Raw genomic sequence first — 18886 nt, forward strand, 5'->3', positions numbered from 1 at the left:
TATTTGGTTTCTGTGTTCCTCCATTTTCTTGTGTGGCCAGAGGTAGTTTCTTTACTCACCAGTGGGAGTGGGGAGTACTGAGCTGCTTGTTTGTCCTCAGAGGAGTGGTTAGAAGCAGCAACTTGTAATTTGTTGGCCATTTTGGGTCATTTCCTGTTTTCTCCAGCCCCCTGCTATAAAGCACGCGTTAGCGTGCTTTAGGGCGATTTAGCGAGGAGCTGCTACCGTTGCACACTAGGGCAGCGCCGGTTAAGCAGATTTAAACTATTAGGGCTACCTAAAGTTCACTCTTCAAATTTTCCCTTAAAACTACCTTCCTCAAAGTGTACTACTGTTCTATTTAGTGCATCCTCCAACTATAAATTATCTCTACTTGACTCCCAAGTAGACTATTCTCCATCCGTATAGCTAAGCACTTGCTCCTACAGTACTTATCACCTCGATACAGCACTCTTGTTATAGAAAGTACCCCAAAAAGCAAACCCCATTTCTCGGTCACCCACATCCCCAAAACCTTTTTTTAAGTTTTTCTGTCTATTCCTTCTAGCATGTCGAGGGATCAGTTGCTAATATCCTCTCCTGCTCAGCTGGTGAACCTGGGAGTATTGAGGCAATGTTACAATTGCCTCATGTACACAGACAACCCTCTCCTCCTCCCACAAAACACAAATACATGCGAGAGATGCAACTATACGGCCAAACTGGAGGCTGAGCTCTCTCAACAGAGGACTGGCAAGACCAGACAGGAGGAGAAGGTAACCACACACACTATAGACCCAGTCTCACATAATACCATCACAACCTCAAATCATACACATAAACACACAAAGACATACTCGGAGGCTCTGATAAAAAATCTACCAAAACAGCAGAGGCCACCAAAGCAAACACCCAAACAACTACCACCTCAGAACACAACACGTGCATCACATAGACCACACAGTCAGAGTGTCAAGCAGTCACAGCCCTTAAGGCCAAACACTATGCCAGACACACTAGTCATTGGTGACTCCATAGTCAGACACACTGACGTCCCGCTCACCAGACTGAGTAAGGAGAAGGTCACAGTAAGCTGCCTGTCGGGTGCTAGAATCCGCCACATAACGCATGCACTCAGGTCTCTCAACAGCAGGTACAAGTACGACTCAATCATTGTCCACGCTGGTGTAAACGACCTGAGACATACCTCCCTGGACTACATGAAAAGAGACATAGAGGAGCTCTCTGATTATGTAGCCCAGGCAGGTATGACCCTGACCTTGAGCAGTATCCTACCTTCACCAAGAATGATGCCACAATACAGAGATAAGATGATCAGTTTTAACAATTGGCTTAAACTCTGGTGTCATTCAAAGGGGATCCAATGTCTGTCTGCCTGGGATGACATGCTGGACAAGCCACGCTGCTTCGCAAGGGACGGCTTGCACTTGTCACCCCTGGGATTCCGGATTTTGGCAAAGGCTCTTGCCACCCCCATAGTGCCTTTTTTAGGCAAGGCTCAAATTCTAAACCTACCACCCTAGAACAAAACAAAGAGAAAAAACTAAGGGTAATGCTGCTCAATGCCAGGAGTCTCAACCTCAAGATGCACGCACTCGAGGCCCTTCTCAGTATGGAGAACATCGATGTCTGTGCTGTGACAGAAACCTGGTTCAAGGCTCCTGAGAGCACCCCAGCACTATCAGGTTTTACCTCATATCATGCGTTCCGGCCACAAAACCCAGACAATACCAAGAAAGGAGGAGGGGTATCCATATTCATCAAGGACACCCACACCTCAAGATTGGTGGCATCGCACGATGCATCGGAAACCATCCAGGTGCAATTAACCATAGGCAAGACTGCTATGCAAATTGTAGCATGTTACAGGCCACCCTCGCAAACTCAGGAACCTCACATGGCCTTCCTGAAAACACTGGAGGGGATAAATGTATCTCGGACCACCATCATACTAGGTGACTTCAACTACCCTAATATAGACTGGGAACACTACTCAAGCCCAAACACTCTAGCCCAAAAGTTCCTGGAATTCATAAACTCAAATGCCATGGAACAACTAGTCACCATCCCCACAAGAGGAGAGAACATACTTGATCTCATCATCACGAACATGGGAGCACAATGTTCAACACCAGAAGTATACCCTCACTGGTGAGATCTGATCACAAACTAATCTCGCTGGAGGTCCTCATCCCGCCCCACCGAAATGAAAAAGACCACAGTAAAGAACTTCTCAAAGCCGACTTCACACTTCTAAAGACTAGTGTGGTCTCCTTTAAGGCCCCTGAGCCGGCGGTTAACATTACTCAAACCGCTGAATCACTTACAAATGCCTTCTACCAGCACCTGCAGGGCTGCATGGATCAGGCAATCCCAAGCAAAACAAAGACTCTTTGTACCAAAGGCAAGTGTCCAGTCTGGTGGACCCCAGCCATAAACAAACTCTACAATAAAAGGAGAAAGCTACTACAAGATAGAGCAAAATCCTTAAAAGGTAAGACACCGCTGATCACTATAAGTAAAAAGCTAAGAGCTCTCATAAAATCATCCAAAGCTAATTTTGAGAAAAAAATAGCTAAGGACTCTAAAGACAACCATAAAGCATTCTTTAGCTATGTCAGAAACCTAGGAGGAAACTCCCAGATATGCTCAGAATTAGTTCAAAATGATGTGAAGATTACTGATCCTACAGACATTGCCAACATACTGGCTGACAGGTTCAGTGCAAACTTCTCCCCAACCTCCCCGCCTAAAGAAGAGATATCTATACCAAATGATTGTAGCCCCCCAAACATCTCCAACGCTCAGGTGAGAACTGCTCTCCAAGGCAAAGAACACAGCATCCATGGGACCTGATGGTGTCCCCGGCTGTGTGCTCCATGAACTCAACGAGGAATTAAACCCACAGTTAGGACAGCTGTTTAATCTTAGTCTCACCTCTGGATACGTACCCAGGGAGTGGCGCACAGCGACTGTGGTCCCACTCCACAAAGGCGGTGCCTCCACCGACCCTGGAAATTACCGTCCCATTAGCTTGACAAGCCTGATCTGCAAAGCCATGGAAAGGATCATAATGGATCTCATAAATAAAGACATAGGGAATTTGCAGACTTTGGATCCAACCCAGTTTGGCTTTGTCAAAGGCAGATCATGCCTTTTAAACTTGGTTGTCTTTTTTGAAACAGTCACCAAGGCCATTGACAAGGGAAAGGCAGTCCATACAGCCTACCTAGACCTGGCGAAGGCTTTCGATACAATACCCCATTCGGGTATCATTGAAAAACTCATCAACTTAAATGTAAACCCATACATTACAAGATGGGTTGCAAACTGGCTGAGTGACAGAACCCACAGGGTCAGAGTTGCTGGCGCCATGTCAGACTCTAAGCCTGTCACAAGTGGTGTCCCACAGGGCTCAGTCCTGGGCCCACTCTTGTTTGGCATCTACTTTTCTGAAGTACAAGCAAACACAGGAGGGTTATGGCTGGCAAAGTTCGCAGATGACTGCAAACTGGGCGCCGTAGTTGAGAACACATCCGACACAGATATCCTTCAGAAGGGTCTCACAGAAACAGATAACTGGTGCCAGAGCCATGGCCTCAAGTTAAATGCCAAGAAATGCATAGTCATACCCTTCGGGAAAAATAAGGTTACCCCTAGCTACCATATAGGTGGCAATCCCCTGAACACAGAAGAAGTTATTAGGGACCTGGGAACCCAGGTTGACAGTAGCCTTTCATTCGACAAAATCCCGGTTTATGTGAGGCAGAGCACCTCGCTGGCCTTGTTCAAGAGGAATCTTGACCAATGGATGGGAGATCGCAGATACACCCCAGGGGTTACCTCAGTGTCACTGCTCGACAGAGGCACAGCTAAATAATGGGCATAGTTTCTCCAAACTAAGGGGTGGCGTAAGCCACAAAACTATGGCTAGGCTTATAAATGCCCTCAGGCAGATAGCCTAGTATGAACCTATGAACCTATGAACCTATGATTGGAGCTCGGATCTTAGCTGCTGGAAACTGCCGGTTCGGATCCGATATGGATCCGAAGACCCATAGGTTGATGCACAAATGAAGTTAACTATTTCAGATCTTCTTTTTGGCACTGATTAATGACAAAGACACATCCAAGATAACTGAGGGTTGGACAAACGTACAGTCTGTGGCGGGTCCCTACTCTGGGCCAGCAATCAAGGAGACTCAATCCTCACCACTGACTCTCTTTAATTTCTCCAAATCTTTTGGGTTTCTAATACCATGACAGGAATGGACCCCATTCCTAAGTCAAAGTACGATTAAAGTTCATGAAATTAGTATTGTTTCAATCTTTGAGTGAGGGATGGTCACTAACAGCAAAGATGGACTCGCATAGTATTTTCAGATGTAGCTGCATGCACAAAGCACAATTTCCCTTAAGGGCACACAAGCAGCATGCTCCAGACTTGGGGCTGGACTCTTTTTTTCTCTCCAGGCCCACACAAAACTCCACAATGACCACTTTGGGGCTCTGTGTCCCTGTTCCCAGTAGCTGACACACACACTTGGATATTTGAGTTTCACACACATATACATACCTGGGAAAAGTTGGCACAGATTTACTAGCTGTGCCCCTTTCTGCCCAGGCTCTGAGGTAATCACGCTGCCACCAGTCAGCTACCCTAAGGCTCTTGCAAAGGGTATACAATTATACAGTGTAAAATTAATACAGATACAAATGGTAGGGTGTAACCAAAGCAGCAAGGCTTTCAGGAATGGCCACATTGTCACTGTAACAAGCATAAGTACTCTCAAGATGTTACAAGTATTCTCTAAAGGACGGTCGGACCAGCCACAATGAAAGGTATTAAAATATTTAATGATACATATTAAAACAGAAAACAGGAGAATACTGAATACAATAAACAACAGAGTTTCAACCACAGAGATATAAAAAAAACAGTTGGATAATTTCTCACAGATGCAGAAAACAATACTAAACTATTCCAACTAAATGTCCCTGACTAACTAAAGGATTACTGTTCCCTGATTACTTACTAAAGCAAGGCAAGCTGATGTGAGCTGAGTGTCTTACCACAATAAAAGCCAGATGATGTCTCTCTTTTGTCTGTAAGAATATGTGAAATATATATCCTGTCAGAAATCTTTCCTGTCAGGTTCCAAAATGCTGCTGCGAGAGTTCCAAAGAAACCACATGCTGGTTAGAGGATGACATCACCTCTGGTCACCTGACTCTGGTACAATACACACATAAAGCTTTGCTAAGGTCTGTGGTAGCGTCTGAAAGCTATAACACAATTTTAAACTTTCCACCCTTCCAGGGTTTTCTGATAAATCTACACATTTGATCAGTTACAACAATACAACCTAATATACATGAATACATTCTTTCTGTCAAGCAGGACCTACTGTTGATGCATTTTTAACACAATGAGAAGTTATGTACTTACCATAACGTTCCATGTTAGTTGTTTTCTTCTCGCCTTCTTTCTTGCTGGATGGGTTCGGAGCCGAACCTCGGCTCCGACTCGGCCTAATACTAAAACTCTGGAAGATCTGTGGTCTGATTCAGATTTTTCTCCGAGATTATTTTGGGTAAAAAAGATGGATTAGTCCTAAATGACACTCTGTCTTTGTGAAAAACAAGATAAGGAGGGCAAAACCAAAGGGCTTGAAGTTCTGAGACCCGTCTTGCTAAGGTGATGACTACTAAGAAGAGTGTTTTCCACGAGAGCAACTTCAACGAACAAGAAGCCGCCAGCTCAAAGGGAGGAAGAATTAAAGAAGACAGTACCAAATTTAAGTCCCATGATGGGGGAGGGTCCTTAACCGGGGGCCTAAGTAAAAGGGTTCCTTGGGACATGATGCTGGTCGCTGACAAGCCAACGTGGAAATTTGCAATAGCTGCCAGTTGAACTCTGATGGTGGCTGAGGAGGAGCCCAATCGAAAGATTTCTGCTAGAAACTCTAGAACTGTCTGGACAGGAGCCGTAAAGGGGTCCACGTGTTTTTCCCCTGCCCAGACAGAGAAACGCTTCCATTTGCTAGCATAAGTCTTTCTGGTAGTAGACTTGTGAGAAGCAAGGATGATATCGCGAACTGGTTGAGAGATAAGGGGAAGCCTGGCTAGGGTTGTAAGTGGAGCAACCAAGCTGTGAGGTTGAGAGATCGAAGGGACTGATGCAGCCCGCCAGATTGATGGGTCAGAAGATCTGGCATTGGGTCCAGATGCCAGGGCTGCTCCAGTAGATGGCGTTGCAGGAAAGGAAACCAAATTTGTCGAGGCCAGTAAGGGGCAATGAGGATCATCCTGGCTCTCAAGGCAGTCGCTTTCTGGACTAATTGAGTAATCAAGGGAAAGGGGGGGAATGCATACAGAAGGCCCTGGGGCCAATCGTGAACTAGAGCATCTCTGGGGGGTAGACCTGGGAGAGGGAAGAGGGTGAAGAAGTCTGGGCACTTGCTGTTTAGAGGTGTTGCAAAAAGGTCGCAGCAAGGCTGACCCCACCTTCTGAAAATTCTTTCCGCTACTATCTGGTTGAGAGACCACACGTGAGGCATGAGAATGGTTCTGTTCAGTCTGTTCGCTATGACGTTGGGTTTCCCGGGAATATGCGTTGCTACCAGAAACCGTTGAGAAGAGATCGCCCATTGCCAAAGTCTGAGTGCTTCTCGACATAAGGGGTAGGATCTGGTTCTGTCCTGCTTGCTGATGTACCACACTACAGACATATTGTCTGTTTGAACTGCAATAGTCCCGGTGGGTAGAGAGTCCTGAAGGGCCTGCAAAGCTAAAAGTACCGCTCTCATTTCCAAGACATTTATGTGCAAGTGGCATTCGAAGGGTTGCCATGTGCCCTGGACTGTCCTGCCCCGAAAATGCCCCCCCCCACCCGATCAGGGAGGCATCCGTTGTCACAGTGGCAACAGGAGGAGGAAGGACCACAGGTCAACCCTGGAGTACCTGAGGGGAGACCGTCCACCAAGAAAGGTGTCTTTTGCATGACTGAGTGATTAGATTGGTGTGTGACATGGGGCTGCTGAGAGCTCCACTGTGTTTAAAATGGCGCCTATGAAGGTAATAGACTGACAAGGCAACAATGCAGACTTTTCGAAATTTATAGAGATACCTAGCGCGTTGCACGTTTGTACAGCGTAATCTCTGGATTGGAGTAGTTGGTGCCTGGTGGTGGCAGTAAGGAGCCAGTCATCTAAATATGGAAACACCTGGAATCCTTGTCATTTCAGGTGAGCCGCAACCACTGCCATGCATTTGTTAAACACCCTGGGGGCTGTGGTGAGGCCAAAGGGCAGGGCTCTGAATTGGTAGTGACTGGCTCCCAGCCGGAAGCGGAGAAACCTTCTGGAGCGCCTGTTCATCTTATGCATCCTGAAGGTCTATAGAGCACATCCAATTGTCCTGACCCAGAAAGGGTAGAATGGACTGTAGCGTGACCATCCGGAACTTCGTTCTTTGAACCAACTTGTTCAGCCTGCTGAGATCCAAAATAGGTCTCCAGTACCGTCTTTTTTGGTACCAAAAAGAACTTGGAGTAGATTCTGGATCCTTGTTGGTCTGCTGGGACTGGCTGGATGGCTCTTTGTCTTAGCAGCTTTGAAATTTCTAGTGCTGCTTGATCTCTCAGACCGGGTGGAACGTCTGGAAGGGGCCCTTTTGGCTGATGTGGGGTGTGAATAAAGGGAATTCTGTAACCCTCGGATATGATCGACCGTACCCATTTGTCTTGCGTGAGGGAATGCCAGGCTTCTGGGTACAGTGATAGTCTTCCCCCGACTGCCTCCGAAGGAGGATAGTCAGGCAGCTCCTCAGGGGTGCTGGAAGGGTTTGTCATAGAAAGGTTCTCTGCTACCCTGATTTTGTGGACCCCCCCTGCCCCTAGGGTGATGCCTGTTATTGTTCCCTCCTCTGCCTCTGGAGGGAAGCTCGCCACGTGCATCAGGTAGTACTCCCTGGGGTTTCCGGAACCACATTTTTCCACCCTTTTGACCCTTAGGGTATGGTCTAGAAGGAGTGGAAAAACGGACTCCCACGGCAGAGAGAGTCTTGCCTTCCTGCTCGCACCTGGTCAATGTATCCTTCACTTGAGGTCCAAACAAGGCAACCATCAAAGGGGGTGTTAGTGAAGGACACCTTAAAGGGGTCGGCAAAGTTGCAAAGCCGCATCCAGCCGTGTCTCCTTAGAGCAACGCCCATGCCTGCAGCCCTACTCGCTCCATCGGCGGCATAGGAAATGAGCCGTATGGAGGTGTTTACAACAGAGTTCAGGGTCCCCAGCTGGGAGTTGATCTTTTCCTGAGACCCCGCAGCTGATGGATCCTGTAAGGTATCACCTAGTTCTTTGAGAAGGTCTCTCTGAAGACAGGTGAAATGGCACAAATAATTCAGCGAACGCATGGCAAAGGCCGCTGAAGAAAACACCCACTTGCCGTACCTATCCATAGTCCTAGATTCCTTATTAGGAGGATGGACAGGAACTGAAGGGTCAGCCAACTCCTTCTTAGTGGCCGCCGCCACCACCATGGCATCAACGGGGACGCCCTTAGTGAGAAACTGCTTGTCCGAAGGGGCTGTAATAAATTTTGTGGGCCTCCGGGGAGTTGGTTCCATAGTATCTGGAGCCGTCCACGCCTTCCGAGCACCACCTCCATGAGTGGGTCGAAAGGCGGGGACACCCAGGAGGTGGAAGGGCAAGAACCTAACGCATCCAGGTACACCGACTCGTCCTCAGAAGGGTTGAGGGCAGACCAGTTCCCCCTCTGTTTAAGGATTTCTAGGATGTCAGAAAATGAGACATCCTCAGAGGGGGACCTTGGGGACCCTTCCGAATCATCCAGGTCGGTGTCAGATTTCACTGACTCCGGGGAGTCCGCATGCTTCCTCTTGCATGTCCTCTTCCGAGGGGGCTCCCCCGCAGGATCAGGGGAGGCCTCAGAAGAGGAGGATACGCCCAATGGGGCGACCTGGAGTGTTGGTTCTCCACGCTTGGGTTCGGGAGGGTAGGCAGATGCCGAAGCAGGCACCATGGAAGGAGGGGCTGATGGGGCCGACCGTGGCACCAGTATAGGAGCCAGCACGCTCCTCATGACCTCAAAGGCGGCCCTATCAGGCAGAGAAGAGGGACCCAGCTCCGAAGAGATGAGAGCTCCCGGCACCGAGAGGGACGGCTCCGAGGCTAATGTCGGGGCCGAACTCACCTGCGTCAATGCTCCGAGAGGGAGAACGGGGTCGGACAAGGGTCCGATGCCACTCACCCCCTCGGAACCGATGAGGGAGTCCCGGCGCCCGGATCCCTCCAAGGATGGAGCCAATGAAGGGATCGGAGCCGACGGAGGAACCGATAAGGGTGGAATTGGTTCTGACACCCCCACAGTACCAACCCCGACGGCCTCCGGCTCTGAGCTCGAAGGAATAGTCGGAGGAGGAACTGGAGCAGGCGTTGGGGCAGCCGCTGTCTGTTGAGACGGGCTATGCAATAACTGGGCGAGCGCCTGCGACTTCAAAAGCCTACTGACTATCCTCTCGAGGTCGTGGTCCGAAAGCCTGGAAGATCTAGAGGAGTGAGACCTATGGCTCCGCTCCGACAGCAAAGGGGACTTCGGAGCCGACCTGACCGACTCCAATGAAGGAGATCAGGAACGCTTTCGGCTTGGAGATGGCTCCAACACCAAGGTCGGAGCCGACTGAGGCCTCGATGTATCGCTTCCAGCCGGAACCGATGAGGCAGAAGAAGGCTCGCTCGGCACCGGCTCCGGATATGGGGCCGACGGTTTGGCGGGCTTAGAAGGTTTTCCTGACAGAGGCTTGGTAGGAGAACCTTCACGTTTTAATAAGCCCCTTACGATGAGCTTATTTCTGCGTTCCTGCAGGACTCTTGGGCTAAAAGCATGACAGATGGAACAACAGTCCTGCAGGTGCACAGGGCCCAAACAATACACACAAGAAGTGTGACCGTCTGTCAGAGACATCTTCTGACAGCACGAGTCACACTTCTTGAATCCCGATATCTTGGTATCCTTAGACATGATACCACAGGAACAGGACAAAAAAGTCTAGACAAGTATACCAGACGCAACAAAAACACACACAACACTTGAAAAGACACTCTCAAAGAAAAATTAAGTTACTACAGTAAAACAAAACAAAATTCCACACACACACACACACACACACACACACACACACACACACACACACACACACACACACACACACTCCGAATGGAACCTGTACAAAACTACTATAAAAGGGGGGGTAAAGGCCTAACCACCTTAAGGGTGGAGAAGAGTAAGGAAAATTATTAATAAAGGGAGGGAAGACTAGTCGAGAGACTACTAACACTACTAGAAAAAATCTCAGGGAAAAATATCTATCAAAAACTAACTATAAATATAAAAAATCTTAAATACGACCTGGAGTCGGTGAAAACGCAACCTTGTAGCTGAAGCGGCAAACGAGATCTGGGTATATGACACCTAGCATTATGGGACATAGCATAGCCTTGAGCCGGTAAAAACAGCTCTCGAGCTTTAGTATTAGGCCGAATCGGAGCCGAGGTTTGGCTCCGAACCCATCCAGCAAGAATGTAGGCGAGACTGACAACTTAACATGTAACTTTACAAACATATTTTTAACTCAAACATCTGTACAAATCAGTTTGATAGTCAAATAGCATAAAATTCTTTACAAATCTCCAGCTATCTATGCTGGCGTATGTATACATGTACTGCCCTACTCTCCCTGGCACAGATGGCACTACCTCATAACATCTCACAGTCCATAAACAGGTTTGATATAGCAAGAGCAACTGATGAGTACACATGTCCTCCTATCATGGAGTCAAGTGTTAGATATCTTATTTATTTTATCTTTCCTTGTAAACCAGGTAAAATAATTAGTCCAGGGACCCTTTTAGCCACAACTTAGTCAAATTAGGCAAATATAATGAATAAAGCAGACATAAAAATACAGGCAATATTACAAGGATAAGAACACAACAAACAGTATAATAAAATCATCACTAGCTCATATCAGAATGTGAAGACCATTACAAGTATAAAAAAAAAACTGCAAAATGTATGCACGAATAATGCAAAGTAAAATGTAAAATACAGCAATGTTACATGGTAGGAATGTACAACATATTAACATTAACAGAAAGGGGGTGACCCCATGAAAGTCTAATGTATAAAGAGGTATAGTAACAGTAATGCCATAGTTGTAGCAGTGAACACTGCACAAGGTGAAGTGCATACTTATACAGCTCAGACATATTGAAAATTGTTGATACATTATTCAGATGTTGTACTTATTCAGTATACTTAAGCCTGAGCTAAAGAAACTGCACCTAGTCCAAGTCTCAGCATTACAAGACTACAGTCACATGCACAGCAGCATGACAGAACATGTTTAACATCACTGTATACTTGCCCTCTTGAGGAACAGGACAGTTCTCCCCTGTGGAGGCAGTTTCACAACCAGATGCACAGCAGCATGTTGGGATATGCATAATATCACTTCATACTTGCCCTCCTGAGGAACAGGGCAGCTCTCCCCATCTAAACACTGCATTCCCCATGGTAAATAAAAAAATGCTTTCTGCTTCCACATGCCATAATGCAATGCCCCTTTCCCCTGACTCTTGCTATCCATGGAAGGAATGAACAGGGCAGCTGGGAAGGAAGGATAAAGGATCAGTGGTGGAGGGAGGAGGGCCCAAAATGCTAGCATAAACAGCTATTTGCATTTAGCACCAGGTTTAGATTGCCACGGTGGTATGACGGTAGCGTTGTTACCTCACAGCAAGAGTTCTCCCGTTCGATTCTCGGCATGGCTTGGGAGTGCCTTCTGTGTGGAGTCTGCATGTCCTCCCCGTGGTTAGGTAGCATTCGAAAGACATGCTTGCATAAATGGGCGTGCCTTCGTTGAAGGTTGGGCATTGAGCTGGCACCTCAGCGTTTCGTAAAAAAAAAAAAAAAAAAAAAAAAAAAACTACTGCCAATCATTAGCGGACCGGAGTTCCGCTGTGGCGACCCCTTACTGGGAAAAAGCCGAAAGACAAACAACAACCAGGTTTAGATGAATTGTCAGGCTGAAAAAACATTTCTTTCCATGATGCTGAGTCAGGGGTATGACACAGCAATGAATACTGAAAATCCATATACTATATTTACAGTCTATGTAAAAAGTGCACAGGAAACAGCACTACAAAGTCACTGCAACTTTTCTGAGCAGGTGCACCAAGTCAGCCAAAATAACTGCTGACATTAGTTTTTGGTTTTACAACAAAATAACTTAAATGGAAAGATGATAAGCTAACAAGCCCATGCCCCAGCTGAAAGCCACTGCAGCATTTGGTTGCTAGGGACAACAGCATGGTGATGGGGGGGGGGCGCTCCATTTAATTACTCTGTGGATTAGCAAAGATTGCTGAAACTCCTTAATTATTAATGAAGGCTACACATCTTTTTGAATTGCTGTAAACGTTTAAGCATTCTACTTTCCTGCTATGCATTGCAACATCTCTGTTTCTATAATCCTATACTAAACTTTAACATAAGTGTGATGACGACAGCTTAAGGAAAGTTTCACTATGTTTTTTTTTAAGTCACATTTGCCTACACACCTGCTGATCATCAAGCCTGCCTTTAATTAGCTGTGTTCATTCCAGCAGTGGCCAGCATCCAGGGAGCCATGATGGCGCTTTGTACTTTCACCAGCATTCTAACAACAAAAGCTTTTTCTAATTTTATAGTGTAACCACATCCATGTTGGTGGCTTGAGGACTTGTATCACCACAAGGGACACCTGTATCACTTAGTCTGCAGATGTGTGCTCCTCCACATGCCCCAACAGGAGCTATTGTCACAAGTATGAGCAGCCATGCCCATGTCTTTCTGACACCAGCTCCCACCATAATGATGGGCTTCTTCTCTCAAGCAAAGGCCCTATCATCAGAGTAGCAGAAACAGTTTTATTTATTTTATTTCAGTTTGATTACCGGGGAAGTCCACTGGGCCAAGAAGAACCCATTTTCAGTGGAGGCCCGGGGAGAAAAGCTCCAAAAGCAGTACAACCAATACAATGTTTAAGAAGAATACAAAAGATAATTCACACAGCAAGAAAACATAGTAAGACACTGCAAATTCAAATTTACAACAGAATGTACACACAGTAAGAACATTGTAAAATGCATATTTACAACAGAATATAGACACAGTAAGAACATTGAAAATGCAAATTTACAATAGAATGTACACACTGATAGAATTCACATAGGACACAGTAAAAGTTAAAAATTAGTAGATTTTTTTTTGCTAACTTTTCAATATTGGCATCCATACAGTGAAGTTAGAGCCTGCTAAAATCATAGCTAGAGTTAGAGTGTACAAAGGTGCAGGAGTATAGGGGCTTAGTCTAGGGGAACCTTGGGATTAAGTAGGGTGAAAGCAAGAACATTTCCATTTTGAAGATAGGTGTAAGAAAAGTTGGGTTTTGAAGTAATCTGAGTTAGGTATGGTTCTAAGAGAAGGAGGGAGAGAGTTCCATTTCCTACCTAGAGAGAAGGATAGTAGTTGTTGGCCAGCGGGATGTTTAGGTCTGGGGATGGAGATTAGATTTTGGTGTTCAGATCTTAGAGATCGGTTGGGAATGTAAGGGGGGAGGATGTTGGATAAAGCAGGGCATTTTTCTGGGTAGAATATTAATTTATGAGTGGTTGTTAGTTGGAGATAGTCAAGGTGGTTTGGGAGTTCTAGCCAGTTTAAAGACTTGAAGGGAGAGGCAGTGGTGAGTTGAGTTTTTGGATTTGGTGGCAAATTTAGAGATTTTATTATAGCAAGCTTCAAGTTTAGAGGAGAGGGAGGCAGACAGATTAGTTAGGAGAGGGGCTCCATAAAGTAGAGAGGATAGGAGGAAGCAGGTAGCTAAGGTTTGCCTGGATGATTTGGAAAGATATAGATTATTCCTGTAGAGCATGCCTAGTTTTTGGTGGGTTTTTTTTATGTTTTGTTGAATGTGGAGGTCAAATTTGAGACGTTCATCTATGGTTATGCCAAGGAGTTTGGCGTAGGGGACCACTTCAATAGGAGTGTTAGATTGGCTGGGGATGTTGAAAGAGTTTTTGTCCAAGGAAAAAGTTTTGGAAGGGAGGAAAATTAGTATTTTGGATTTATTGGAGTTGAGGGAGAGATGGTTTTAGTGCATCCAGTTTTCTGTAGTGGAAAAAGCTGTTTGAGTTTTAGAGAGAAGTTCAGCAAAGTTGGGGGTGACACAGACTAAGGTAGAGTCATCAGCGTATTGGATGACTATAGTGTCAGGGAGAGCAGTGTGAAGGTTGTTTATGAAGATGTTGAACAGTATGAGACCGAGAATGGATCCCTGAGGAACGCCAGTAGGAGTAGGTAAGAAGGAGGAGGTAGAGTTCTTCCATCTGACAGCCTGGGATCTGTCAGAGAGGTAGCTGGAGAACCAGGCAAGAGTATTAGTGGAAAGATTAAGGTTGGAGAGGTGGCAGAGTAGGTGTGAATGGGAGATAGTATCAAAGGCTTTAGAAAGGTCTAGCAGAACAGTGGATACTAGAAGTCAGGAATCTCTGGCTTGATTAACTGTTTCTAAGAAGGAAAGTAGGGCAGTTATGGTGCTGTGGCCTGGACGGAAACCGTGTTGGGTGGGTGTAAGTAGCTGATTCTCTGTTAAGTAGGGTAAGAGTTGGCAGTGGACACATTTCTCCAGAATTTTGGATATAGGAGAGAGTAGGGCTATAGGGCGGAAGTTAGAAATGGAGTTGTTTTTACCTTCTTTATGAAGTGGTAGAACATAGGCAGAATGCCAGAGTTTGGGAACATAAGACTCTTGTAAGGATCTGTTAATCAGGATGCTAATTGGAAGAGCTATTCCTTCAGCTGCATGTTTGAGGAAGGAGGGGGGAATGTTGTCAGGGGCGTTGGAACAAGGTTTTAGTTTGGTTAAGAGCTTTTTTATGAAAGTTGTGGAAACTGGTTTGAGTTGAAACATAGGGTGACAGTCATTAGGAGAGTTTAGGAAGTTGGAAGGGTTGTTGTCAGGGAATGTTTTGGTTAGTTTGGCTATAGAGTCATAGTTTATTGTCAGTTAAACTAGGGTCAGGGCAGGGGTTATTTTGTGACCCAGGATGGAGAAGAGAGTTAACAGATTTCCAGAATTGTTTGGGGTTGTTAAGATTAGTAGACTGAAGTTTGTTGTAGTAGTTTTTTTTGTCTCTGATGATTAGTTTTTTTCTTGGTTGTGGAGTTGGGTATATTGGAGCATGGCAGAAGACTGTTTGCTTTTCTGATAAAGCTTCCAAGATTTGTCTCTGAGTTGCATGGTTTGTTTAGTCTCTTTGGTCAGCCAAGGAGCAGAATTGGCATTGATTTGTTTATTTCTAAGGGGGGCTAGAGATTTAAGAGTATTTAGGAAGATGGAGTTAAAATGTTCTACGGCATTGTCGAGGGACAGAGTTTGAAGGATTTGCCAGTTGATTTCTTTGAATATGATGGAGAAGATTGTGGGGTTGAAGTTGCTAAGGTTACGAGTTTGGATATAATGATGTAGGAATTGAGAGGGGTTAGCTGAGCGATGAATTAAGGCAGGTAGATGGTCACTAAAGGAGTCAGGGATAGTTCCTGATAGAGAGATTTTGTTTGGATGGGAGACTAAAATCCAATCTATGATGGAGCCAGGGGGGTGGTTTTTGTTAGACCTGGTTGTAGAATGGATTAATTGAGAGAAGTTGAAAAGGTTGATAGCTAGGGTGGGGGAAGGTGTGTTGATTTTGTTCCAATCAATGTTGACGTCGCCTAGAATAAATGTTTCATATTTTATTTCAGATGAGGCCCAGTGGAGAATATTCTCTAGGGTAGAGATGTTGTCGCCAGGGGAGATGTATAAAGAAATGAAGCAGATATTTTTATGTTTATTGAGTTGAAGCAGACAAGCAGTTATTTCAGTATTTTTGAATAGAGAGGTTGGGATTTGTAGGGGGATTATGGAGAGAAGGTTAGAGTAGATAATGGCAGAGCCTCCACCTTTTTTGTTTAATCGGTCACTCCTGAGGATGTTGAAACCTGGAGGAAGGATTTCAGAGTCAGAGATATGGGGTTTTAGCCAGGTCTCAGAGATGGCTAAGATGTCAGGTTGGTTGTGGTTAATCCAGGCGTGAACATGGTGAAGTTTGTTGTTAAGGCTTTGGGCACTGATAGTGAAGACCTTAAGGGTGCTAGGAGACGTCTTAGGAGTAGAAGGAGTGGGAGGGAGAGGTGTGTTTGAAGTGGGGGAGGAGGGGGAAGGAGGGAAGGAGTTGTCTGTACTGAGGCAAGGGCCAGGGTTAGGGTGAATGTCTCCAGATAAGGCTAGGAAATTATATGAAAAAACTTTAAGTCTTCTAAGTTTGGACAGTAAGAAGTTGTTTGGGGTTGGTGGAAATGTAAGAGAGAGGCTTTTTGTAGAGGAGGAGAGGATTTTGGGATGGAAGAGGTGTAGTAGGTTTATTGGGATAAGGCAGGGGGAAATGGAGTGGAAGTGAGTGAGTGAAGGAGGATGTGGGTGGGAGAAAGTGAGGGTGTGAGTAGTAGCCAGGTAAGGGTGAGTTATTGAGCAGTAAGAAGTAGTGCGATAGAGAGGAAGAAGAAAAATGAGAAGAGAGAAGGGAAGTCTGAGGGAAATGAGAGTTTGGGAGTACGTGTTAGAATGGTTGGAGTAAGGGATGATGAAAAGATGTAGTTGGAATAATGTGAGTTAGGAGAGAATGAGAAAGGAGTGGAAGGAAGATATCAAGTAGGAGAGGAGAGTGTAGGATTAAGTGTAGTGAGAAGTGGGAGTGGTGAGAGAGGTTGGAGAAATGAAAGGAGGGTTTAGATTGGTTAATTAAAGTAGGAATTGGTGGAGGAGGGAAAGAGTCTGATTGGTGGAAAACAATGTAGGGTGGAGTTGGTGATGTATAAATGTGGATGTGCTGGGGGCGGGTAGAATTTGGGGGCAGGGTAGGGGAGCGGAGTGAGCCCGAAGGGCGAACGGAGCGGGAAGAGCCAGAGGAGGTGAAAAATGCAGAAGACAATCAGTAAAGAGAGAGTATTTAGAAGGTAAGTTTAACAAGTTTATCAGAGTTGTGAAGGTAAGGAATGTAAGAGAAGGAGAGGAGAGAGGGTACTGAGATGAGCAGAGAATTTGGGTTAGAGGGTGTAATTCTAAGGAGAAGGACAGAAGGAGAAGGAAGAGACTTCAGACAGGGAGTAGAGGAGGGCTGAGTAAAGGAAAGGAAGGCTGAGAGTTCTGGACAGTAGAGAGGGGGAGAGCAGAGGAATGGAGGTAGAGGTCTGTAGAAGGGGAGATACGGAAGGAGAGGGAAACAAATAGTGGGTACAGTAGGAGGTAGAGGAGCGCCACCTAGTGGACAGACCGACTGGAGTAATAGAAATTCAAGGGAAGAATCAGGAAGGGAGCTAAAGAGGTTCAGGTGGTCAGTAAGAAGTGCAGGGAGGACTGAAACAGCAGAGAAGGGGGTAGAGAGAAAGGGGAGAACTACGAGTGCAATCAGTAAAGCAGAGGGGGTAGTGGCTGCTGGCTAGTCTGGCAGGGAAGTGTAATGCAACCTAGTAGTACCAACTAATCAACAGTGCGGAGTTACAACAGTACACATACTTTCTTGGAATCTTGTGGAGGGAGGACTCAGGGAACAGAAGGCCTTAAATTTTCAGGTTAAAAGTTCGTTGGAGTAGGCTCTCGGTTAGATAGTATAGGAGGTTAAATTCAGCAGATTAGGGCAGGGTGGGCAGGGGCCCAAGCTGTAAAAAAAACAGGGAAAGAAGAGAGGTTTAAGCAGTAGTAAGGCACAAGGAATGTTAAGAGACAGTGTCAGGCATTCAGAAGGTTATTGTATTCAAATTAAATGCAAAGCGCAATAAGCTAAGTTAACCAAAAGACAAAAGGTAAGCACAGTCAGGCAGTCATGAAGTTATTTTACATCAAAATAATGTAGCTATAGTTTAGCGACTATCTATACAGCTTGTTATTTGTATCTATATTGATTAGAGATACTGTGAGGCAGTCATGAAATTATTTTACACCAAATAATGCAGATACACTTTAGCGACTATCTACACAGCTTGTATTCGGTGTCTACATTGATTAGAGATACTGTGAGGTAGTCATGAAGATATTTTAAACAAGTAATGCAGATACAGTTTAGCGACTATCAACACAGCTTGTATTCAGTGTCTTCATTGATTAGAGAATACTGTGAGGCAGTCAAGAAGTTATATTACACAACTTAATGCAAATACAGTTTAGCGATTATCTACACAGCTTGTATTCAGTGTCTACATTGATTAGAGATACTGTGAGGCAGTCATGAAGTTATTTTACACAAATTAATGCAGATACTGTTTAGCGACTATTTACACAGCTTGTGTTCAGAGTCAACATCAAGTAGAGAATACTGAGTCTAGCACGGATTTAAGCTGATAAAATGAAGCATGTTCGACAGCTAAACGCAGCCAGGAGCTAGCATAGAGTTAAAAAAAATTGTAAAAGCAAGTCCCTACACCAGACTACACCAGATAACTTCACTATATCTTGTGGCTTGTTGCCGCAGGTATGCAGGTAGAGAACAATAATAAATGTAATGAGAAAGCATCGCTACACTGTAACGCCAGCAAACAAACAAGTTCCCAGCAGACAGGATGCCAGTTTAGCGTACAACGCGCTGACTAAAAGGCGAGAGTAATAAGCAAGCAAAGCAAATCACATATACACAGCGGAAGAATTACAAGGAACAGTCCTGTATTTCTGTTAAGCATAAGCCATTAAGCAGGCTGCAAAGGAGAAATACAAGTACAACAATTCATATGCA

At 45.4% G+C, this 18886-nt stretch overlaps 1 protein-coding gene across 3 annotated transcripts in view; it reads right to left on the bottom strand.

Moving 5' to 3' along the window:
- Positions 1-18886, bottom strand: part of STAT4 (signal transducer and activator of transcription 4) — a 3571511-nt gene that overhangs the window by 1344064 nt on the left and 2208561 nt on the right. The window lies entirely within an intron of this gene.

Source organism: Protopterus annectens, chromosome 6.part0, assembly GCF_019279795.1.
Source record: "Protopterus annectens isolate FY-2018-M chromosome 6.part0, PAN1.0, whole genome shotgun sequence".
NCBI classification, from domain to species: Eukaryota; Metazoa; Chordata; order Ceratodontiformes; family Protopteridae; genus Protopterus; species Protopterus annectens.